Source organism: Herpailurus yagouaroundi, unplaced genomic scaffold, assembly GCF_014898765.1.
Source record: "Herpailurus yagouaroundi ecotype Mexico unplaced genomic scaffold, PumYag 213, whole genome shotgun sequence".
Taxonomy (NCBI): Eukaryota; Metazoa; Chordata; class Mammalia; order Carnivora; family Felidae; genus Herpailurus; species Herpailurus yagouaroundi.
This window is the reverse complement of record NW_024412444.1, coordinates 13625979-13651218: the sequence shown is the minus strand read 5'-3', so window position 1 is coordinate 13651218 and position 25240 is coordinate 13625979. Positions and strand designations below refer to the sequence as shown.

Here is a 25240-nt window from a genome sequence, read left to right as displayed (position 1 = left end):
AAATCATGACCTGAGTCGAAGTTGGATGCCTGACTGACTGAGCCACCCAGGCGCCCCAAATTTTTGCTTTCATTTTAAAGGATTCTTTTCCTGACTATAAAATTCTAGTTGGAGACTTAGGCTCATTTAGTCCTTTAAATATGTGTTCTGTTGTCTCTGCCCTTCATGGTTTCCATTGGGAAGACAGTTCTCAGTCTTACTATTGATCTCTAGAGAGTTCTGTCTTCTTTTCTTTAGCTGGCTTGCAGATTTTATTCTTCAGTTTCTAGAATTTTTTTATGTATAAATGTGTTTTTATTTTGTATTTATTCTATTTGGAATATGTATATCTTCTTGAATCTGTAACTGGATGTTTATCATCAGTTCTGTAAAGTTTTTGGCTCATTTTCTTCAAATATTTCCTTTGTCTCATTCTTTCCCTTACTTCCTTTAGAATCTCAGTTATATTTATCAGAACTTTTGACTAGATCACATACTTGGGTTTTTTTTATTTTCCTTTTTTTTCTTCTCTGCCATTTAATCTGGATATTTTTTACTGATTTATTCTTCAGTTCGTTTACCTTCTTCTGTACAGTGTCTAATCTTCTATTAAACCCATATGTGGAATTCCTAATTTCAGTCACTTTCAGTTCTAGGAATTCCATTTTTTTCTTTCTTATACTTCATCTTTTCATCTGTTTTCTTTAATATTGTAATTGTAGGTATTTTAGAGCCCATGCCTGATAACTAATATCTGTATCACTTTTAAGTCTATTTTTTTCTTTCTTTTAATTTTCAATTATTTGTTTCTTGGCATGCCTGGCAGTTGTTGAGGCTTTCGATATCTTTACATTCCTCTTGAAAGGAATAAATGCTATGGTAGGCAGATAGAATACAGGCAAAGTACCTTGATCCAATTATGGCTGGCTTATTTATGATTTGTCCTTACTTCCAAGGTGTAGCCCTTTTAGGGGTTCCACAGGAAAGCCTGTTGTTTCTACCTGTGCCCCCACTCCTTGGTGAGCACTTAACTTCAGGTTTTGATTTCCCATGCTTAATGTTTCAGTCTCTTATCAGCTGCTCTTTGCTTGGTTTCATGGAGTCTTGCCCAATCTGGGGGTTAGCAAATGCCTTAAGGAGAAATTGCCTACAAAATATAGAATTACCTCTCCAGCGTTCCATTTTATTTGGGATCTTTTCCCTCGTGTTATGGCTTTCTCTGTAGCACGGAACCCAGTTTTGTCTCCCTATCCTAGTGAGACTGCCACTAACCCCAGGTTACTGTTTTCTGTTTGGCTTCTGTGTCCTGCTCCATGAACTGGCAAATTCCACAGTCAGGGAAGGGACAGTAAATGTAGGGCTTCACTCCATGCAGTTCTCCTCCCTCTAGGATCTAGTACCTTCAAGTTCTGGTTATCATGTTCTCTGATGCCTCCGTGCAGCTGTTTGTGTTTATACCTTATCCAGTCTCATTGGATGTTCTCAGTGTTAGGGTGCATTCATCTGACAGCATCTAGTCTATCATAGCCACAAGTAGAATTTCTCCAGTTAATGCTTTTTAATTTGGCTACAAAGGTTGCTTCATTCAAGAAGCTGGACTCCATGTGTTGTTGCTATTTGATTGTGTACAGAGTCACCAGGTACTGGTGGGCGTCCAGACACAGCTTTGTGGAGGAAGTGCTGAGCCCAGAAATACCAGCTTTTTCCACTCAGGAGTTGTTGAGAGGAGTATTGCCTTTATCTCAGTATGGTTATGAAGTAGTTCTTTCTAGCATATGAAATTCTATGAACTCCAATTTTTAAAGGTGCTCTACACTTTAAAAATTGATGTTTATAGAAGCTTTTTTTTTTTTTACTATGTGCGGGCCGCTTAGAAAGGCTTAAAAAGTCTTAGTTCTCACTTGAAAAAATATACATCCTATAGTATTAGCATATTAAAGACATAGACCAGCATTTTTCACACTAATGCATATAATTTTGCTACTCTAGATGTTGAGACTATAGTAATGAACAAGGCAGAAAAAAACCCTTAGAGGGGACTGAAATTTCCTGTGCAATCCACATTGGGGGCACCAGGACCATGTACAGAAGACATGTTTATGAAACACTGAATTGGATTAATCTCTATGGACAACTGCTGTGCCTTATTTCTGCTTCCAGTGGTCACTGACTCTATTTTTAAAAGGCTAGCTAGAGCATGTCAATATGAAAGAATGTCTAATGGAAGTGGTCATTTTGGAGTGTTTTGCTTCCTCTAGGGACTGTATCAGATTGAAACAGAATTTTTAATTTACCACAGTGAGTCTGACTCTTGGCTATGCATTGTCACACTTTTCAACAACCATTGCTGCATTACTGAAACAAAATTAATTTAAATTCTCTTTAAACCCATCTTTCGGTTTGATTTTCTAAATTAAAACTGTCAAGAGATCAAATAATAGTGTCATTACATTGAAAGATAGGGAACTGTGCTTTAAAAACTATCAGCCCATTTGATCTACCCTACAGAACTAGGTTGGCAATTATCCTAAAAGAGTCAACTTGGCAAGAAATCAGAGAATCTGAAGAGTCAGTCAATGATCACATGTAAATCTGTCTTGTGATTTTATGTAGTTATGTATTTAAATGACTGCATATACAGACATATACATACACCTGTATACACATACTTTTTTTCAGATTCCTAGGCTGATATTCCTCTTAGATAATTAGGAAAGGCATATCTTCATGCAAAGTTGTGCCGCCTTATGAATGGAACACTTAGAACCTATGATGGTTTATATTACCCATGGCACTGTTTCTGTTACCAGCGAGAATAGCTGACGCTTGATTCTGTCTTTCGTTTACCTGACATCATTCATCAGAAGGATTTTGGAGAATTCTGTATTATTTAGGAGGAGTTTCCCATACTAGGAAAATAACTGCAAAGCCTGTATCTCCAAAATTTTTGGTTTTCAGCAGGACCCAGGACTCTGTGACTATGAGTTAAAATATTTGTGCCTTCAGATTCTAGATGAGGCAGGGCTGTTTAATGGCAGATTATGTCTCCTTTGGAGACACTCAGGTATTTAGGCAAACATTTCAGTACCAGAAAAAGTATATATGGCGATGGCATAGATCAAAAGCATCACCGTGTAATTGAAACTGACTTTGTATTGGGTTCCTTCAGTGTCAAGACTCTCTTTATTTCTTTCTGAGAGCAACATTTTCCTTTTTATCTTTATTTATGTCAGTTTTTCCTTAATCGTCTTCAAATGTTGGTGAGTCGGTGTTCACATGTCCCCATTCTGTTTTTTAAATCTCATTTGTTGCCGTTTTCGTTTTACAGAGAGAGGAAGCGTTCTGTTTAGGCTACATGTTTAAGGGCGAAAAGTGTTTATAGAATCTTCATCTGCTTCCCCTGAGCCTGATCTATTTGATGACATCACTCTATAATTTTACATGATTTGGACAATACAAAGTACACAGGGTAGAATATTTGGGACAGCAAACAGGACATGTTTTTATAATTACCCAGAAAACCCAGGCTATAGCTTGTGGTTCTTTTTTTTTTTTAATATGAAATTTATTGTCAAATTGGTTTCCATATAACACCCAGTGCTCATCCCAACAGGTGCCCTCCTCAGTACCCCTCATCTACCTTCCCCTCCCTCCCACCCCCCCCCCATCAACCTTCAGTTTGTTCTCAATTTTTAAGAGTCTCTTATGTTTTGGCTCCCTCCCTCTCTAACCTTTTTTTTTTCCTTCCCCTCCCCCATGGTCTTCTGTTAAGTTTCTCAGGATCCACATAAGAGTGAAAACATATGGTGTCTGTCTTTCTCTGTATGACTTATTTCGCTTAGCATAACACTCTCCAGTTCCATCCACGTTGCTACAAAAGGCCATATTTCATTCTTTCTCATTGCCATGTAGTATTCCATAGTGTATATAAACCACAGTTTCATTATCCATTCATCAGTTGATGGACATTTAAGCTCTTTCCAAATTTGGCTATTGTTGAAAGTGCTGCTATAAACATTGGGGTACAAGTGCCCCTATGCATCAGCACTTCTGTATTCCCTGGGTAAATTGCTAGCAGTGCTATTGCTGGGTCGTAGGGTAGATCTGTTTTTAATTTTTTGAGGAACCTCCACACTGTTTTCCAGGGCGGCTGCACCAGTTTGCATTCCCACCAGCAGGGCAAGAGGGTTTCTGTTTCTCCGCATCCTTGCCAGCATTTATAGTCTCCTGATTTGTTCATTTCAGCCACTCTGACTGGCGTGAGGTGGTATCTCAGTGCGGTTTTGATTTGTACTTCCCTGATGAGGAGAGACATTGAGCATCTTTTCATGTGCCTGTTGGCCATCTGGATGTCTTCTTTAGAAAAGTGTCTATTCATGTCTTCTGCCCGTTTCTTCACTGGATTATTTGTTTTTCGGGTGTGGACTTTGGTGAGCTCTTTATAGACTTTGGATACTAGCCCTCTGTCCGATATGTCGTTCGCAAATATCTTTTCCCATTACGTTGGTTGCCTTTTAGTTGTGTTGATTGTTTCCTTTGCAGTGCAGAAGCTTTTTATCTTCATGAGGTCCCAATAGTTCATTTTTGCTTTTAATTCCCTTGCCTTGGGGATGTGTCAAGTAAGAAATTGCTGCAGCTGAGGTCAGAGAGGTTTTTTTCCTGCTTTCTCCTCTAGGGTTTTGATGGTTTCCTGCCTCACATTCAGGTCCTTTATCCATTTTGAATTTATTTTTGTGAGTGGTGTAAGAAAGTGGTCTAGTTTCATCCTTCTGCATGTTGTTGTCCAGTTCTCCCAGCACCATTTGTTAAAGAGACTGTCTTTTTTCCATTGGATGTTCTTTCCTGCTTTGTCAAAGATGAGTTGGCCATACTTTTGTGGGTCTAGTTCTGGGGTTTCTATTCTATTCCATTGGTCTATGTGTCTGTTTTTGTGCCAATACCATGCTGTCTTGATGATTACAGCTTTGTAGTAGAGGCTAAAGTCTGGGATTGTGATGCCTCCCGCTTTGGTCTTCTTCAGTATTATTTTGGCTATTCAGAGTCTTTTGTGGTTTCATACAAGTTTTAGGATTGCTTGTTCTAGCTTCAAGAAGAATGCTGGTGCAATGCTGATTGGGATTGCATTGAATGTGTAGATAGCTTTGGGTAGTATTGACATTTTAACAATATTTATTCTTCCAATACATGAGCATGGAATGTTTTTCCATTTCTTTATATCTTCTTCATTTTCCTTCATAAGCTTTCTATAGTTTTCAGCATACAGATCTCTTACACTTGTGATTCTTTAAAAAAAAAAAATCCACTTACAAATCCTATGAGAATATATGGTCCTCACTGATACATCCTTTGGTGGCCCAAGACTGACTTTGAAGGGTTGCCTAAATGCTATGTGTGGTTGAGATGTGGATCTGGATGGAGGTTGAGCCTTTGAATTGTGGGGTAAAATTTTTTATCTGGACTAGGTCACTGATGATATCAGCGATCAAAGATTTTGGAGACAATCAAATCCCTTAACATCTGTGATTTTGAGACAGAAATGGAAGAAGTCGCATACTGTCTCATTCTGTCTGAATTGGTTATTCAGGGGTCTCTTTAGGAACTCTCACCAAATGGCTGAGAAGTTCCATTTGAGATGCAGTTCATTGACTGCTGACTATTGGAACATCATTTCTGAAGACCTCCATGTCTTGGTCATCTGAAATTGGACCCTTTAAATAATTCAGAGGTCAGAGCACAGAAGAGACAATCTTGTTGAAGATTTGTGAAATGTCAAAATTTAACAAATGTAAGGTCTATACTTAATTTTGACTGGCTTGTATGAAGACACCAAAAGAAGTAAAACTCTTTAGAACTTTCCATAGTGGGGATGCACTAAGGATCACCCTCCCTGGTCCTCCCCCTGTAATGCTTAGGGATGTGTCCTGGGGAGGGGAGAGTCATTTGGTAAAAACTTTGTGTTTCTGCCCCACTATGTGGGATGCTTTCACCTTGAGGGTCCTGGAACAATAAAAGGGTTAACCCAAGTATTGAACACTGTTTAGCTGTCTTGGGACATTTGTTCTGTGTTCATGGATTTAGTAAATTTAATGTAAATAGGCACCCCAGCAGCTGTGTCCCCTTAAGCACATTTTATTTAGCAGCTGAGTTATCCACATCACTTGGCAGCCTTAGATTTTCAATTTTTTCTTGTGCCAAGAGGGCAGCTGGAATAATTTGAGTACTCATTAATTTGGGAGAAATATGAGCTGTGTATGGCAGACAACACGAGTCTTCTATATGGTGTTGTACCAGGATAAGCAGATCAGAATAGAAGCAATTTGCCCTATCCCAAAGGGGCCCTAGGATTTTAATAAGCTGGTTATGAAAATTCTATTTCTTTGCAATTTGAAGCATCTAATTAGAGCCTGTAATTTCTCTCCTATAACGAGAGTGGATGAAGGTTAACGTTAGGCCTCACGGGCCCTTTCACATTCATTTACAGAGAGAAATCAGGTAACAGTTGTAGTTAATTAGTACAGGGCATTAAATATTTAGTCCATCTTGATTTAACTTGGAGAACACATGCATGTTGCTGGAGTATGGAAAATGATAAAGGGAAGTGAAATTTAATTTTTAATCAAAGATAAACTTAAAGGCAGTATAATAATTTTAGCACTGACTCTCCTTTCCCGACAGCCAGTGCAGCAATTGCCTCCAGTCGCCTGAGCTGTCAAGATAAAGGAAGATGATGTAGATTTAATTTCATCACCGAACACATTTCCCAAGTTCAAACAGCTGGGATTTATGCAATCTGCGTAGAGTACAAAGAACCCGATGATTTTTATCATAGCAGTGACATAAAAAACCACCTTCTTGATGTTTCAGAGTTTGGATTTTGAGTTTGGATATGAGTGCGTTTGGGGGAACTGCCTTAAGGAGATGTATCATTCACGGGCATTTCTTTCAAGAGAGGACTCGTGTCTAACAAAACTACTCTCTGAAAGAAAATCTTCCTCCAAGAGGCAGGGCCTACTCGGTAATGAGCAGCCTTGTGTTGAATCAAGTCTGACTTTGCCGTAGACTGATACCCAAACTCCTGCGTGCTGAAGACAATAAGTCATTCTCATGACTTGTCATAACCCAATCCAAATTACCTTCCTAAAGTGAGATTCAGTTAAGTCAGGACATGCATATCAGGAAGAAACCCCTCAGAACTGATGGGGCCCATGGTTGGACTTCCCTCCAGGGCCCAGCACAGAGTAAAACATCTTTGGAGTGAAATCAGTTCCTGGGAAAGCTCTCAGGACTTCTGTAACTTACCTGGAAGCAGGCTTCTGGGGCACGAGAATATTATAAAAGGGCAAAGATAGGGGGAAAGATAGAAAGTCTTATAAGAATAGAAAGATTTAAAAGAGTAACTTTAAGGCCTGTGTCCCTCTAGGTGTTCTGGTGAGGGGGTTTATCTTGGCCTATGAAACCTATCACTACTCCAGTGGTTTCATTTGGGGAATGCTTGAAGCATCTTTGTAGATTTGTACAAAAAAAAAAAAAAAAAAAAAGCTGACTCCCAAAAACCATCTTACTTTGCTACATTGGCTTCCAGTTGCCAGTTGTCATAAAATGGTTTCTGACGGCAATAATCCTTTGAAAATCGCCTGTTATTGGGGATAATAGCTGGTTGTCAGAGCATTAACCACCCTCGACTTCACTTTGGGCTATTACATAACAAAAGAATGAACTGATGGTGAGTCTGCCAGGTGTATTAAATTATATCATGCATTATAGAAGTTCCATGATGGGGATTAGCATCCAGAAAAGACTATCAGAGATTGCCAAACTCATTATCGGCTGAGGCAGGAGGCTGGCCTCAGGCCTGAGGATGCAAGGCTGTAGTTGTCTGTAACTATTAAGCCACTAGCTCAGGTCCATCCTTGCCCTAGCATGGAGACAGAGAAGTATCACACCAGTGTTTTCTCTGTTCTTCCGCCTCTAAAGAGAATCAAATTATGCTGTATTGATTATAGTTAGGTATAAAGCTGCACTGAAATGGATTTGTTCATTTTCTGATTTCTTAATGACAGACCTACGTCTTTGGGATCCTCCTAGCACTTTTGGGGAGTCTACATTTTGTTCTCTAGCTTACCTTAGACAATAAATGTGGATGGTGGACTTCAGAGGGTACGGCCTCCGAGAGGATCTGCCACAGTGTTGCAGGCACCCACATTCACGCTTAGTGTTGATATGTCACATTGAGCTGAAGACATCTTTCAGGTCAGATGTTTTCCAAAGAGGAGAAGCATGAAATGAAATGACGATTTAATACCCATGGAAATCAGATTTCTGCTGCAAACACACAAAGCATGACTTCTTGTGTGTTCTCGACAGGTCTGAGTGATCCTTCACACGGGTCTTGGCCTAGTCCATTTTTGATGACCTGGCGAATGGTGCTGCTTCTAATTTTCAGTAGAACATCCTTGTAAGACCTGTTTAATCATGTCCATAATCCTTAAGCAATAATCTGAATTTTCCTACCTGGATCTTTTCTGCATGGAGTTGGGTATTGGATCAATATTGCACCTCTCCTACCTTCCCAGACCCTGACACTCAGTAGGTGCTCTGGAAATATCAGCTGAATGGAATTGAGTGGAAATTTCTTACCGCCTCTTTCTAAGAAATATTTTCTTATTACAAAAGTGTTTCATGTTCACTGTAGAAAATTAAAAAACAACAGATAGCAAGCAAGAAAGAAGTATCATCTGCTCTCCAACCACCAGAGATTATAGCATTAGGCACCCTTTGCATATATCTTTCCATTATTTTTCTGTGAAAATATATTTTTATTTTTTTTATAGATTGGCTAAGACTGTACATGGCGTTTTGGAGCCTATTTTGTTCTTTTAGTGATGTCTTTCCAAGTCATTATGCGATCAACCTGACCATTATTTGTAATGGCTTTATGAAAGTTCATTGAATGAATGTACTATAATTTAATCCCCTTTCTGTGGGTACATTTAGGTGGTTGTAATTTTTCTCTAACATGAACAGCGCTTCAACATATATCCTTTATGTTAAATCATTTCGCTGTATGATGGTTTCCATGGGCAATGTGGAGAGTCAAACAAAGAAAATATCCATCAAGACTTTTGAAAAGACAGATTGCTTTGGTGGGTAGAAAGAAAGGCAAAATATCAGACATCTGAACTTGGTCTGAGCAATGAAGGGCAACAGCATCTTATGGACATCATCAATGGATAAATGTTTAGAAACTGTAGAATGTGGACTGTTATATTAATTCTATTTGTACATTTTTAAAAAATGAAAAATTTCAATTTGGTGGGAAAAAAAATTGGAGGTGATTTCCTATAAGTGGATTGCTGTGTTGGATATTACGTACATTTTAAATATTTGAAAGATATGGTCAAGTTATTGTCAGAAAGCTTATGCCCATTTATATTCCCACCAACAGGAAGGCTATTTCCCAATACTCTCATTGTCATTAACAAACCATTTTCAATTCCATAGCAAAAAAAAAAAAAAAAAAGAAAAAAAAAGAAAGGAAAAAAACCCCAAAACACCTCCCAAAAAACAGAAATACCCCCAAACTCTTAATTTGTATTTGTATTTTTCCTTTAAAGTGAGTTTAGTCATGTCCTGTGACCCATTATTTTGCTCTCATGTCAAAGTGTTGCAATGAAAGAAATGAACTTTGGAGTCCCATATGCCTTAAAAGGGTTTGATAGCTGCCACTTACCTACTGTGTGACCTAGGACAGGTTCCTACCTTTTCCAAGCCACAATTTGCTCATCTGTTGTTGTTGTTTTTTTATATTAAATATAATTTATTGTCAAATTGGTTTCCATACAACACCCAGTGCTCATCCCAACAGGTGCCCTCCTCAATGCCCATCACCCACTTTCCCCTATCCCCCAGCCCCCATCAACCCTCAGATTGTTCTCAGTATTTAAGAATCTCTTATGGTTTGGCTCCCTCCCTCTCTGTAACTTTTTTTTCCCCCTTCTCCTCCCCCATGGTCTTTTGTTAAGTTTCTCAGGATCCACATATGAGTGAAAACATATGGTACCTGCCTTTCTCTGCCTGACTTATTTCACTCAGCATAATACCCTCCAGTTCCATCCATGTTGCTACAGATGGCAAGATTTCATTCTTTCTCATTGCCACATAGTATTCCATTGTATATATAAACCACAACTTCTTTATCCATTCGTCAGCTGATGGACATTTAGGCTGTTTCCATAATTTGGCTATTGTTGAAAGTGCTGCTATAAACATTGGGGTACAAGTGCCCCTATGCATCAGCACTCCTGTATCCCTTGGGTAAACTCCTAGAAGTGCTATTGCTGGGTCATAGGGTAGATCTGTTTTTAATTTTTTGAGGAACCTCCACACTGTTTTCCAGGGCGGCTGCACCAGTTTGCATTCCCACCAGCAGGGGCAAGAGGGTTCCTGTTTCTCCACATCCTCGCCAGCATCTATAGTCTCCTGATTTGTTCATTTTAGCCACTCTGACTGGCGTGAGGTGGTATCTCGGTGGGTTTTGATTTGTATTTCCTTGATGAGGAATGACATTGAGCATCAGGGATGTCCACTCTCACCACTGTTGTTTAACATAATATTGGAAGTCCTAGCATCAGCAATCAGACAACAAAATGAAATGAAAGGCATCAGAATTGGCAAAGATGAAGTCAAACTTTCACTTTTTGGAGATGACATGATATTCTATATGGAAAACCCAACAGACTCCACCAAAAGCCTACTAGAACTGATACATGAATTCAGCAAAGTTGCAGGGTACAAAATTAATGTACAGAAATCGGTTGCACTTTTATACACCAATAGGGAAGCAACAGAAAGAGAAATAAAGAAACTGATCCCATTCACAATTGCACCAAGAATCATAAAATACCTAGGAATAAACCTAACCAAAGGTGTAAAAGATCTGTATGCTGAAAACTATAGAAAGCTTATGAAGGAAATTGAAGAATATACAAAGAAATGGAAAAACATTCCATGCTCATGGATTGGAATAATAAATATTGTTAAAATACCAATACTACCCAAAACAATCTACACATTCAATGCAATCCCAATCAAAATTGCACCAGTATTCTTCTCAAAGCTAGAATAAGGAATCCTAAAATTTGTATGGAACCACAAAAGACCCCAAATTTGCTCATCTGTTAAATGAGAATAATGATAGTGCCCACCTCATTGCAATCCTGCCATGTATGATATGTGACAATGGGCGGGTGCTCAACATAATTTTAATGCTGTAGTAGTACTCTATTTCTCTTACCATGTTCCTACTGCAGACATTATGATGGATTATCCCTACTTAGCCTGTGCTTATACCTTATAATTTCTTGCAATAACCACATTAATTCATTTATTTGAAAGTTATTTGGGGGCATGTGCTATAGGTCAGGTTCTAGATTAGGAGTTAAACAATAGTGAACGAAACTGACATTGTATCTCCATCATGAAGCTTACACTTCAGTGTGTGTGTGTGTGTGTGTGTGTGTGTGTGTGTGTGTGTGTGTGAAGTAGAACATAGCCAAGTGGCAAATAAAATAACTGTAAATAGCACTGAATGCTGTGCAGAAAAGCAATAGGGGCTGAGGCCAAGCATAAAATGGAGACTTATTGTAGGTGACAAGAGGAGGGAGGGACTTTGGGACATGGGGAGTTTTATGATAAGACCAAAAGGATAGAAAGGAAACAGCAATGCTAAAATGTTTTAGTGTTGAGAGGGGAGCATGTGCAAAGGGTCTGTGGCATGAAAAAGACTTGAGGTGTTGGGGGAATTGGAAAAAGGTTAATGTGGGAGGAAGGGCATGGCTGGGAATTTGGCAATAGTGAGGGGCAACCTGAGGTGGGATTGTGGAACAAGGCAGAGGCCAGAGCATGGGTCAGGGGTGGCTTTTGATTCTTATTATATATGAAAGCAATGTCCCTGCAGAACTTCTAGCAAAGGAGGCACATTTTCTGATTTTTACTGCAGGAAGCTTTCTCTGGGACCGGATAGCAATGGAAAAGCTCAGGTAAGAGGCCTGGCTGTTTATCCAAATGAGAGGTGTTGGTAGCCTGGACTAAGTATTGGCAGAGGAGATGAAAATCACAAGAATTGTATTTAGCAAGAAACTTCCAAAGAAATTATTTATTTCCCTATTCCATGTCATTAATTAGGATCATTTTTAACACTGAAGTCATTAAAAGTCACCCAGCGCTCTGAAAGAGATGGTTTCCAGGCTGCAGCAGATGCTGTGGACCCTTCCTCCCATGCAGCCTCATATCCTCAAGCTTACTCCTCCAGGAAAAGCCCTCGTCTCCTGGAAGGTGGTGTTTAAGATGGAAAACTGGAGAACTTTGTTGCTCATATTAGAGCCAGCAGCTTTGACCAATCTTGAGGCTCTCCAGTGGGAGAAACATATTTTGGAAAAACAAACAGCTCAGTTCCAGGACACAGTATCTATCTTTCTCTTCCCTCAATCCTCATGAAAAATCCTGACCCCAGAAAAACAACAAACCAACAAATAAATAAAGCCATAATGGTGAGGAAAGAAAATAGGTTCTAGCTCTCAGGAATACCAACTTTGCGTTTATGTATTTTTTCTTTTTAAAAAAAATTTTTTTAATGTTATTTATTTTTGAGAGAGATAGACTATGAGCAGGGGAGGGGCAGAAAGAGAGGGAGACACAGAATCTGAAGCAGGCTCCAGGTACCAAGCTGTCAGCACAGAACCCGACACGGGGCTCGAACTCACAGACCGTGAGATCATGCCCTGAGCCGAAGTTGGCTGCTTAACCAGCTGAGCCACCCAGGTGCCCCATAGTTTATGTATTTTCTTCTATTAAAACCCATTGCTCTTCTTGGCTTGCATTTCACTGATCTGTCTGCTGCCTCCCAGGCTATCTTTCCCCACCATCCCGTGCATTCCATATGGGTCCTACTGGGTTTGTAGCTTCTCTCCACTGCAAGAATGCTCCTGCAGGACAGAGATGATCTGTCGCCCTGCATGACCTCCCCTTCCTCAGTGTTTTTTGGTCACCACACCTTTTTCACCAACTTACTGGCATGACTGATACTACTTAATTTCCTGTTGTTTTCTCTTACATGTAAAATGTGGTGGGGAAAATGTGAGAAATGCTGGAGGGTTCATTTCCAGGAGCAAAGAGCCGAGGAGAAGATCAGGAAGGATTCTTTTGACCTAAACTATCCCTCCAAAGGGACACAAAGCTAAGAGAAGAAATACAGGGACTTTACAGTTAAAAGTTTTTAACAAAATTTAACCCTCTTTCATGATAAGAGCATTGAACAAATATATGACCAGAACATAATAAAAGTAGGGCCAAACAAAACACTTAATCTCTGTTGGAGATGAGGACAGCCAACACCAGTGAGGAAACCTGGATAACTTTAAGGCTTACGGTCTGTAAGATAACAATTCTTAGGATAAATACAACTCTAACTGATTGAAGGCAAGAAATAAATTTTCTTCTGGGGTTTCTCAGAAAGAAGATATGTTTCCCCCCAGTTGCCCCCTGGAACCTTCTCTCACTTTCCTGCCTCATCCACCTATGGTACTTGTTGATGTCAAAACAGTGGCTCTTGATAGTATGGTCTTCAGCTGGGCGCATGCTCCCATAGTGGATGTTCAGCGTCATGGGAGCACTGGAATCCCTGGAGGGGGCAGAGGTCGGGGTACTGATAATGAGCATGTATCGATTGCCAAAACCCCACAGGTGATTCTGATAAGTCCTTCCCTCCCAACCCCGAGCCATGTTCCTACCTGTCTGCCTCTTGGAGAGTCACAGGTAAAATGAAATGAACGCTGTCCTCAACAATATCCTTGCAGTTGTCTGATGAGTCCTTGACTTTTCTTTCTGACAGTAAGCCCCGGAAGGTGGCAGGTGATTTGACAGCAGAAACTGCTATTTTAGACTAATTCTTAGTGACAGGGAGGATTGGTGGGGAAGATAGAAGTGACAAGAACCGTGCTAGCTTAGAGTTCACAACAGCTGTTGGTTTTAATAAGTTTGAGAATGATTTGGGCAGTATTCCAAACCCCTAAATCCTCAACCTATAACCTGCACTGTGCTGATTCACTAGGGTGGTCTGTGGAGGGACTGCTTTATCTAAACGCATGCTGCTTCTTACTGAGTGGCCAGGGGGTGGGGACGGGCTTTGGCCCACATCTCACACAAGGGCTGCATTTGTGCCCAAGGCCGTGTGAGTCTTGGTCCTGTACCCTCATCTGGGTAGTGAACACAAACTCCGGGGGGGGGGGGGGTACCACTAAGGGAAAAGGAGCTTTTCGCTAAGGTCCAGACTGACAGGCCAACTCACGCCTTCAGGCTTCACACCTTTGGGCCTTTTCCTACATGTTTTCTCTTTAGGGTCCAGGCAAGATGCCCCATTGGAGACCTCCTCTTAGAAAGGACCCCCCACACACTCTTTAGTAGCACAAACCCTGCCCTCACCCTACCATTTAACAGCAATCCTGCCATATGGGTATTCTGTTAACCATAGTGCCTTGCAGGTAAGGAAAATGAGACTCAGAAAGATCACATAACTCCCCCCAGGTTGCCTGGCTCACTTGGGGAAGACCCAGCTGCTAAAACTGGGTGTGTCCAGTTCTCAACCCTGCCTTGTATCCACTGTATTCTGCTCACCTGTCCACCCAGTCATTCCTGTTTTCCATGAAATCTTGCTGCCTGTTCAAACTGTGCCAAGGGGCGGGAGGAAGAAGGGACTTGCACTGAAAGTTGCTTTGAAGAACAAGTGTCCCATCATCGCTGTAAAGTGTTGTCTGTTCCCTGCTAGGTTATCCTTGAAGCAGGCCGTTATTTAAAATACAATTGACTTCAGTCTACAGCTTGTATGCCTTCCATCTAGAATCAAGGGGCAGCACCTAGGAAGAAATATGCTATAAAACTGATGATCCACCCATGTGAGGCCTCAACTAAGACACCGTTTTCTGGCTCCTGAAGATGAGATGGCAGTAACAAAGACGGGAAGTTTTCCATCCTCCATTTCTTGCTATTTATCACCGAGCTGCAGTGTGAAAAGAAATCAAGGGAACTTATTGTAGGGGAAAGTGAAATTTCCAGCTGATTGATAGCATATCAACTTGGAAAAATAGGAAAGCATTTAAAACGAAGGTGGTAGTGAAGGAAAGAGCTCTAACTCTGATAAATTCATGAGCATCCCATGCCAACTTATTTTGACTTACAGAATTTGTGAAAAGAAATGGAGAGAAAGTGAATGACTGATATTCATTGAGAATCTACCACATCCTGGGCACTGAGCTGGGTGTAGTGGCCTCATTCTGCTCCCACATCTGCATTTCTGTTTGGAGGACAAAATCGATGTAATTCAAGGAAATAAGTCGTTAAGATACCTACAAAACGTACCAGGTATCATGAAGGAGACACATGGGATGAGAGGGAGTTAGCCATAGAAAGTGAGGGAATAAAGAACATTCTAGGCAGTGGGACAGGACCCTAAAAACAGGGTCTTTAGACAAAGACCCTAAAGCCAAAAAAGAGTTTTTCATGTCTCTGGGTCTTCCAGGACATCGTAGCTGTGATCAGGGGTTGGGAATATATTCCAAGTGCAATGGGAAGACATCGGAAGGCTCTAAGCTAGGGAGGGACATGATTCCAAAATGTTTCACAAGTGTAAGTATGAGCATCCCCATTTGTAGAACAATTAATTTCCCTTTTACGTAAGTAGACCTTCTGACCTGTTCCGCTGAATTTAACAGCTTTACACACATGAGTTTGTGTTTTTGTTCATGGTGTTGAATCTGTGAGCCTTCTTGGAAGAAAGGGCATACCTGTAAACAAATAACTGTTACCACTTGATCTCCACTTGATCCACTTGATCTCTGTAGGCCCTGTGGTGGCCAGCAATCTCAATCTTGGTGATGAATTTGTTTCAAGAGCCCTCATATCAGCAGAAAAGGATTTTTATGTATTACCAGTCAACACGTTTGGGTGCTAGCTTCATGTCAACCATTACACTGGATTCTCTGGATTTAAAAATGAATGATGGGAGTCCTATCTGTCTGTCCATTCCATCCCTGTTCCTTTAGGTGTGGTCATTCAAAGGCTCCATGTTGTAATGTGCAAATTCAAGGTCTGTAGTTGTCCCGATTCTGTCTCAGGGCTCCTGGTGTGTCCACCTTGCTCCTACATATTGAGGACTCATTCCCAATGTGAAGTCTGGATCTGGTCATGGATGGCTGATATCTGGGACTCACCAAATCATTGGATAATGGACATATAAATGAACAAATGAACTTCTCTCTCAATTTGGCAAGCATTTAAGAGCCCATTATTATTGTCCAAAGAATACAATTTGTTTTTGAGGAATTTAGAGTACAGAATAAGAAGTCTATAAAACAGAGGTTCTTAACCTGGGATCCAGAGATTCCTAGGGAATCTGGGTCTTTGGTGAGGAGGTGCCCCAAATCTCATAAATCTTATCTGAAATTGTGAATGTACAGCTTTGGGCTTTTTTTTTTTTTTTTTTTTTTTTTTTTTTGGTAGGGGGACGGTCCATAGCCTTTGCCAATGTCTTAAATGATCTTATGACTCTGCAGAGATTAACAGAAGTTGTCTTTGCTGCACCTCTAGTGTTAGGGACTTCAATCCCATCATCCTTGGTAATGACACATATCAGTGATGGCTGCTCAAAACCCTCCCCTAGGAAGAATCTCTTATTCACCCACAACCATCAATTTCCTCTTTAACCAGACATCTGGGCAGGGTGGGGGGGAGGGGTGTGTCTATGGATAAGAGAGTTGGCTTTCCTCAACTCACTTTGTTTAGTTTTACTGCAGCAAATTGTAAGAAACACACATGGCTGCAACTCTGACAGATTCACTGCCTCTGACCTGTCCTTGCATCCATTATCCCATTCCCCATTGATCACAGGGAGTGGGGCAGGTGATCCACATGTTGCCCACACATAAGGAAAGTACAGTCTGAGGGTTTAATTTGCTCAACGCCACCAAGCCAGTAAGTGTGGAGCTGGGCGCACCTGGAGCCCAGGTCTCCTGATTCCCAGATTTTTTGAGGGTACTTAGTATTTATTTGAATCAGATATGGTAAGGTGCACAGGCATAGAAGTGGCTGGTGTGAAGGAAGAAGTTTATTATACTTGTTGTCCTCTAGAAGCAAGAGGCATACCATACCACATGGAGCTTCACCAAGGGAAACACCGAGGCAAGGCGAGTGTGAAGAAAGAGAGAGAGAGAGAGAGAGGAGCTAGAGGGCTGAAGCCTTTTTGTGGTTTCATGTAAGAAAGAGGCAAAGCAGGGTAAGCAGGGTTGGGATTGGATAATTTCAGTGGACTTTGGGGCATAAGAACTGTCCCTAGTTGTCTGGTAGCAGCCATGGAGTGGTTAGGACAGGTGGAGAATGGTCCAGAGTGTGAACATCTGATAAAAAGAGGAGGTCGGATTGGTTTATTTGCATTCAGAGGTGCACCTGCAGGCAAGTTATTTGCTACCTCCAGGAATTAGCTAACCCGGGGAGGGGTAGTTCCTCCAAGGCAGCAATGCCCCAGAACATCAAAAGTACAGAACATAAAAAGACAGTTTAGGGGCGCCTGGGTGGCGCAGTCGGTTAAGCGTCCGACTTCAGCCAGGTCACGATCTCGTGGTCCGTGAGTTCGAGCCCCGCGTCGGGCTCTGGGCTGATGGCTCAGAGCCTGGAGCCTGTTTCTGATTCTGTGTCTCCCTCTCTCTCTGCCCCTCGCCCGTTCATGCTCTGTCTCTCTCTGTCCCAAAAATAAATAAACGTTGAAAAAAAAAAAAAAAGAAAAAAAAGACAGTTTATACACTGGCTTTGCCTCCTGAATGAAGTCCGTGGGGCTGGATAGTCTAATGAATTGTGTCACCCACCTTTGAGGATGTTTGTAGCTTGACTGCTTGTTGTTCTGTGATTAGTGTGTCGTCGCACCGGTGCTCTGCTGTGCTAACTCAGCTCAGCCTCTGGGTGATTCAGACACACCTTCTCCACCTTGAAAAAACACATGCCCATAAAACCAGACTTGCATCCTCCTTCTCAGAAGATTCCCAAACTGCACTTTTTCTGAATTGTGGTATTTCAGTACCACACATGAGGTATCAGGCACTGTGCTTGAGAGGAAAGAGATTATACAGGCTCTTAACAGCATCCCCCAAATGACAGTCCATTTATCATAATGATCTATGATACTCATTTGTTGAAATTTTATTACTTTTGTAATTTAATTCAATTTGTCCCCTCATATTGCTGCTCAGGACAGTGTTACCTTATGCGCCTCTCTCAGCCTTTGGATAAGGATGTTTCTCCTTTTATTATGAGCATGATGGCTTCTCGATTAAAGCGACCTGCTCAGTATAACTGTGTCCATTGGCATCAGCCTTCTCCAGGGCTGCCTCTACTCTTGCAGTGCTTCCGTGAAGACAATATTGGCAGTCATTTATGAAGCATTTGGGGAATAATCAAGCTTCAGCCCTCATCTTCTGCTTAGAGGTTAAAGATTTTATTCAGAGGTGCTTCTCTGCACCATAGTTCATAGGAATGAGCAAATAAGAGAAGCTGGTTAGGAATATATCTTGTGAAGATACAGAGCAAGAACATACTCAGTAATAGTAAGTTGACTTTAAGACATAAAGACATCAGGAGTCTTCTTTCTAAAGTTGAAGTCATATACTATTTTTGAGAAATCCTGAAGGTATTTTAGGGAATAATTGAGTTGGACAGTGAGTCTGAAGGGGCATGAGCAGGTGCAAAGACATAAAAGTAAGTGCACATATTCATTTGCAGAGGCTGCCACTTAGTTGAATTAAAATTTGGAACCCATGGATGTGGGCCCCCAGAGGTACTTGATGATTCTTTTAGCAAATGCCATTTATACATATAATCCATGTAGATTGCATGTTTTTTTAATGTGAAATTTATTGTCACATTGGTTTCTATACAACACCCAGTGCTCATCCCAACAGGTGCCCTCTTCAATGCCCATCACCCACCCTCCCACCCCCCATCAACCTTCAGTTTATTCTCAATTTTTAAGAGTCTCTTATGGTTTGGCTCCCTCCCTCTCTTTTTTTTTTTTTTCCTTCCCCACCCCCATGGTCTTCTGTTAAGTTTCTCAGGATCCATGTTTTATAAGTTTTTTATAAGTACTAGATTTGTAGTTAAATGTTATTTTAAAATAAAACATAGTCTTTTTAAAAAATAAATGTGAAGACTATGTATTTGGAGGTTTCTAAATGTGCTGCCCTCAGCTCTTTCCTCTGTACATGGGAGCAAGAATGGGGTTATTGTAATTCTGAGGAGCAATGCTTTGGGTATAAAGACTCAGCTCTCGCTACAGACATGTGGGCACAGATCTGCCCTTTCTTGGGAAAAAAGGAACTGCATATGGCTGGTCCTGTTTGCCCAGTCTGTTTGGTGTCTGATGTTCCTGCCTTGTTGGATTGACACAAACTTAAAAAAAAATGTCTTCTTGATCCATCTCCTCTATCTTTTTTAAACCACATACAGATTATAAACTAGAAGTTTAGCCTCAATCCTTAGCAATGTATGGAAATACCTTTGTTGGAAATGGCTCCACTGATTTATTAATTCCTGCTTCCACTTCCCTTTGCTCAAGGCTCATCTTCTCTGTGTTATTTTAAAACATTGGCAATAAATAAATAAATAAATAAATAAATAAATAAATAAAGTTGGCATCGGTCTACCTATGTCAGACCTACCACAGGTGCTGTTTTAAAAATGTAGATCTGTGGCTTACTTAATTTGAATCTCTGGAGGGTGGGTGTTGGGGTAAGATGTGATCCAAGGCCCCTGGTGATCCTGACGTTCGGTGAAGTCTAAGAACCCTCCCTACCCTGGCCAGAGCCACTGTCATCTCTCACCTGGACCACTTTGGTGGCCTCCTACTTTTGTGTCTCTGCTCTACCCTGTCTCCCTATGGCTGTGGTTCTCAAACTTGGTTGCACATTGGAACCAAGAGAGATTAAAGGACTCTCTGCTCCAGAGGGTTTTATTTAATTGTGCTTGGATGGGATCTGGGTCTTCAGACTTGTAAGAACATCACAGGAAAATCAAATGAGCAGCCAAGTTGAGCATGACTTCTCATGGCTTATGCTCCATTCTCTACACTATAAACACACTTACCCTTTTACAAGATTATAGTGGCTCATATCAGGCTCCGACTCAGTCCCTTCTGTGGTTCTGTTCTCTAACAGTGGTTGCAAGGGCCCTGTTGTCTGTCCAAGTTCATTCTCTACAACCTCTGCTAATTGACTCCACTCCATTTCCACTGGTGCCTTCAAAGTCCCAGTGGCTGGGACTTTCTGTTCCCTTCTGTTCCCTTCACCTGGAGCATTCTTCCTCAATAGCCATGTGTCTTGTTCTGCCTCTCCCACCCCATTTTGTCCAGATCCCTGATGACATGTCACATTATCGGGGGGGGGGGGGGTGGCTTCCCTTCCTCTCTTGTAGCTTTCATCACTCTCCATTGCCTTACTGTGCTTTATTTTCTTCATAAGCATTTAATCCAACAAATAAATGTTAGATATGAATTTGCCATTAATTATCTGTTTTACTTTCATGAAAATGTAAACTCCCTAAAGACAGAGTTTGTTTTAACGGTTTATCCATTTTATCCCCAACACCAGGAAAGGTCCCTGGTACATAGTAGGTGCTCAGAAGTTACTTGTGACAGATGGAGGATGACCTGTGATGCTCAGACTGTTTCAAAAGCATGGTCATTGACAATGTCCCATTCATTACCAAAGGGACTTGTGGGGGAGTTGGCGGCCGCCTGTTTTCCGGCTGTAAAACGTGTCCACGATAGGTGTACTGGCAGACACTCTTCGTCCCCTATTTTGATGGCTATAGAAAGAAGAGATTTGGTTCATTATTATTATAAACTCAAACTACCTATATTCACCATGAGAGGAATGGTGCCTCTCAGATTTTCTGGTGGGAAATGCATCTACATGAGTAAGCATGATTTGTTTTTTGGAAAAACTGGATTGAGATTTTTGTTTGTTTCACTTGGGAAATTTTATACTAAGCAGATTAAATTAAATGACTTTGAACTTAGAAATGTCCACATTCTAAATTTTATTAAGCTTAATTGGGTTTATAGAATACTTAAAGACCATACAAACTTAAATGGGAGATCAAAATGAACTAATAGGTTGATGCAGACTTTCCCCCGCTGCCTTTGTGCTGCATTAATGAGAGTGGTGCCTTCATGCCTGCAAATGATGAACACAAAGGCCTGGCTTTCTGGGGAGCCTCAGTGTGTCCTTCCTGCTGTGGTCTGAACTGTGTGGTGCCTCTGTCCCTCGATATTCTGTGCTGTGAACCTGGCTTTCAAGACCACCTCTGATCTGAAAAGTAGTTGGCCTCAAGACAGACTTGTGAACATTTCTTTAAAGGTGCTTCTTGGGGAAGAAATCTCTAATTGTTGGAAATAATATCTATCAGATTACAGAATCTGCTAATGATGGAAATGAGCGATTTGATTGTGTTATTTCTCCAGCTTTTGCACTCAGTTAATTGAGCGGTGGACTATGGCAGCCCCCCATGGAAAATGTGGGGCTGGGTCTTAATGGCCACATTTCATCTCTTGTGTTGAATTTTCAGTGCTACATTGATTCTTCCTAGGTCCTTGTAGAATGGTTCAAGAAGTTGCCGTCTGATTACTTTCTGCTCATTTAGAATGATCTTCAATTATTAAAGCAATACTTGTTCATTTGTAAAAACGTTCAAATGATAGAGACATTTGTGAAATAAAAAGTATAAGTCCCCTTTAAGAAAAATAGGATTCTGTGCTATACCAACAAATAATGAAGGTGAACATTCTTGTAGCTTTACCATTTTTGTGTATTGGTGAAAATGTATAAAATGAAATTACAAGGCTTTATGGAGACGTTCAACTCTATAGTTTTTCCATATGCCTATCACTTCCTGTCATCTTTGATACCTGCTCAGCTTCTACGGGTATTTTGTTGTTGTTGTTGTTATCTTGGCTATAAGATAAATGCCTAGAGATAGAATTACTGGGCCTGAAAAAATTACAAATAAAAAATGCTATGGATATTGTTAAATTGCTCTCCAAAATGTTTATTTTGGAGTAAAAATCCCTTCTCTTTTGTTGCCAGTTGAAAGGCATCATTGTGAGAAATCCAGGGTGTGGACCTAGTATTGTTTGATGATGTTTATTTTATAGGCAGAGATGTGACAAGTCCTTTCCATGCCGTTTCTACTCAGATAAGGAGGCCAGTCCCCCAGGGAGCCAAGGGCGCCACATAAATGGAAATATTGAACATGATTCTGATCCTCTTTCATGAGCAGTAAAATAAAATACAAACTAACAAAATAAATATGATGCCTATAAATCCTTTAGCACGTACCTGACCCCGGGCCCCGTTCCCAGGGCCAGGTAGGGGTCACAGCAGTGGTATAGGAGCCATGGTTGGGGTGTGGGGGCTGCAATGCTGGATTCCATTATTGTGGTTATTGTTAGCACAGTTCTTTGAGCAGTCATGTCTGGCCTGAAGTTTGGCACGATCCTGCTGGTTTTCCAAATGGGTTGCCATCTTTTTAAGTGAGGGATTATAGAAGTCTTGCTAGTGGTTCACAGACTTGTGCTGGAGCTTTAACCGGGCTGCTGAGAGAGAACTCAGTTTATCCTGAGGTTCTTAATCTGCATGGCAGAGGAGGTTTGGTGCATGCGAACATACGGCTGCTCTGTGCCACATCTTTTCCTATTTGCCTGCAAAGATAGACCCCTAGCTTCATTTACTAAGAGCTATCTTTTAAGCTTTCTGCTTCATTAAAAGCCAGTGGGGATGCAAGTTTTTATCAATCTAGGGTTTTCCCTTAAAACAGCTTAAATTTGAAATGAAAGGTGAGGACTTATTTAAAAAAAAAAAAGCATGGGTCTGGGTCTCAAAACACTGTATTCCAGTGCTGGCTCCTCTGGGTGCTGGCTCTGGGCCATGGGGCTGGTTGGGGTTTTCTATGTGGACAGACCCAGCATCTTGAAGAGATTGAGAGGAGGCCCCAGTGTTATCCCAAGGCAGGACTAGATGAATTTTTTTAAGTTTATTTGTTTATTTTTGAGAGAGAGAGAGAGAGAGAGGGCAAGCAGAGGAGGGACAGAAAGAGAGAGAGAGAGAGAGGGAGAGAGACTCTCAAGCAGACTCCCCACGGTCAGCGCAGAGCCTGACATGGGGCTTGAACTCAGATGACCCAGGACTAGATGAAATTAAGCAAACCATTTTAATTAACTGGACCTCAGCTACCGCCTACATCAGACACCTTCAGCTAAATGCCCACAGTGGCCAGGCAGGAAAAGTGAACAAGAAAGTGACTTTATGTAGGGCTTGGTCAGTGATAATCACTTTTGGCCACGTGAAACTGACTCTTCTCTTTTTTCCTCCAAGAGAAGCCAGAATCTCCCAATTTAAGTAATAATAATAATAATAATAATAATAATAATAAATAAGTGACATATCCTTTCTCTCTCATTGTGACTCCATTGGGAATAGTGTGGGAGAGAGTGAGGGGAATGAAGAGAGGCAAATCTCTCTCTGCCTGCTCACCCACTCAGGAAGCACCCTTGGAGGAGTTGTGATGGATGAAATGACTGCCTTCGTGCACACAAGTGAGGACAGGCTGAGGTTATGTAATGATAACATGTGTTTAAACATTTCTTTAGGAGCATCTGGGTGGCTCAGTCCGTTAAGCATCTGACTCTTGATTTCGGCTCAGGTTTGAGCTTGAGCCCCACATTGGGCTCTGCACTGACAGCACGGAGCCTGCTTGGGATTTTCTTTCTCCCTCTCTCTCTCTCTGCCCCTCCCCTTCCCTCTCTTTCCAAATAAATACATAAAAACTTAAATACACACACACACACACACACACACACACACACACTCACACACACATCTCTTTAAACTAGCTTTCAAGCTATAGTGCCCAGAGAAGAGGATATTTATAATTAAAACAAAATCTAGAGCACCTGACTGGCTCAGTCGGTAGAGTACATGATTCTTGGTCTTGGGGTTGTGAGTTCAAACCTCATGTTGGTCATGGAGCCTACTTAAAAAGATAATAATTAAATAAATACAAGAAAGCACAATCTGCATTTTTTTTTCACTCAGCTGGGAGTATTCGTGTATTTTTACCCATTCATATATTGAGCTGTGCTCCATCAGGACATAGCCAGGGGAAAGAGGCACACCTCTTCCTTCCCTGCATCAGGTGGATAGGCTAGCGGGAATCAACCTCACAGACGTAACCACACAAGATACTAGTTATCTACACTATAATAAAGGCACTGAAGGGGCAATAGGGGGGCCTGAGCCAGTTTCAGCAGGCTGGGGGGACACCAGCTGGTAAAGCCTCTCGTACCACATATCCAGTGTCTTCATCCGATAGTATGTCTTCGTTAACTGAGCCACAAAGAGGTAGCCACAGCACCATCCTTGGCCCGCCAGAAGACTTTTGTTTGGACTGTGTAGTCTTCAGCCATGTACCATTTTAAATTTGAATTCAAGAGTTGTATCCCTTTTAGTTCCTCTTCTTCCATCTTACCCTCAAGTACTACTTTGGGGGATGGATTGTACTCTATTTCAGAGAATTCTAGCCTCATGGGAGAGAGTTGAGAAAGCAGTAGAAAATGAGAGAGACAGGGTTTTACATGTGTTTTCTACTCTTTGGGAACCAAATGCTTAAGAAGGCAAGAAAGAGTCCCCATTGGTCTCCTGGCTACAGGCCGTGCCTCTGGTCCCACTTAATTACCTCCTAAAATCACACCAGACACCACAGATGGTAAGACTCTCTGCAGCCTGTCCTCACCATTGGGGGAGAGGGATGTTGAGGGTCTTTTGGTGGCGTTTATATTCCCAGGAAGAGCATACCCTGCATTTCCTGTGTGGATGAGGAAAATGGTTGCGGATTTGGTCCAGACCTGGACAATCCTTGTCCATATGTTTGTAGCAAACCCAGACCCGTGATGTTGCCATTTCCCATTTCAAGTTGCTCTCCTCTGTCGTGTGTTGCACACCGAAAAACAACCACCACCAGTGCCATATGGTTTAAAAGATCAAAGGCCTGAGTTTTGAATATATTTCTAGCTGACTGTACTTCAAATGTCTTAAATATGTTCCTACAGATGGGAAGCCTGGGGCATTAAAGAGGTAAAGCACATGTGTGTGTGCCATGCATGTGATCTGGG

General features: G+C 41.3%; 1 protein-coding gene across 1 annotated transcript in view; it reads left to right on the top strand.

The window, feature by feature from the left end:
• CACNA2D3 (calcium voltage-gated channel auxiliary subunit alpha2delta 3) overlaps nt 1-25240 on the top strand; it is an 864056-nt gene that overhangs the window by 540566 nt on the left and 298250 nt on the right. The window lies entirely within an intron of this gene.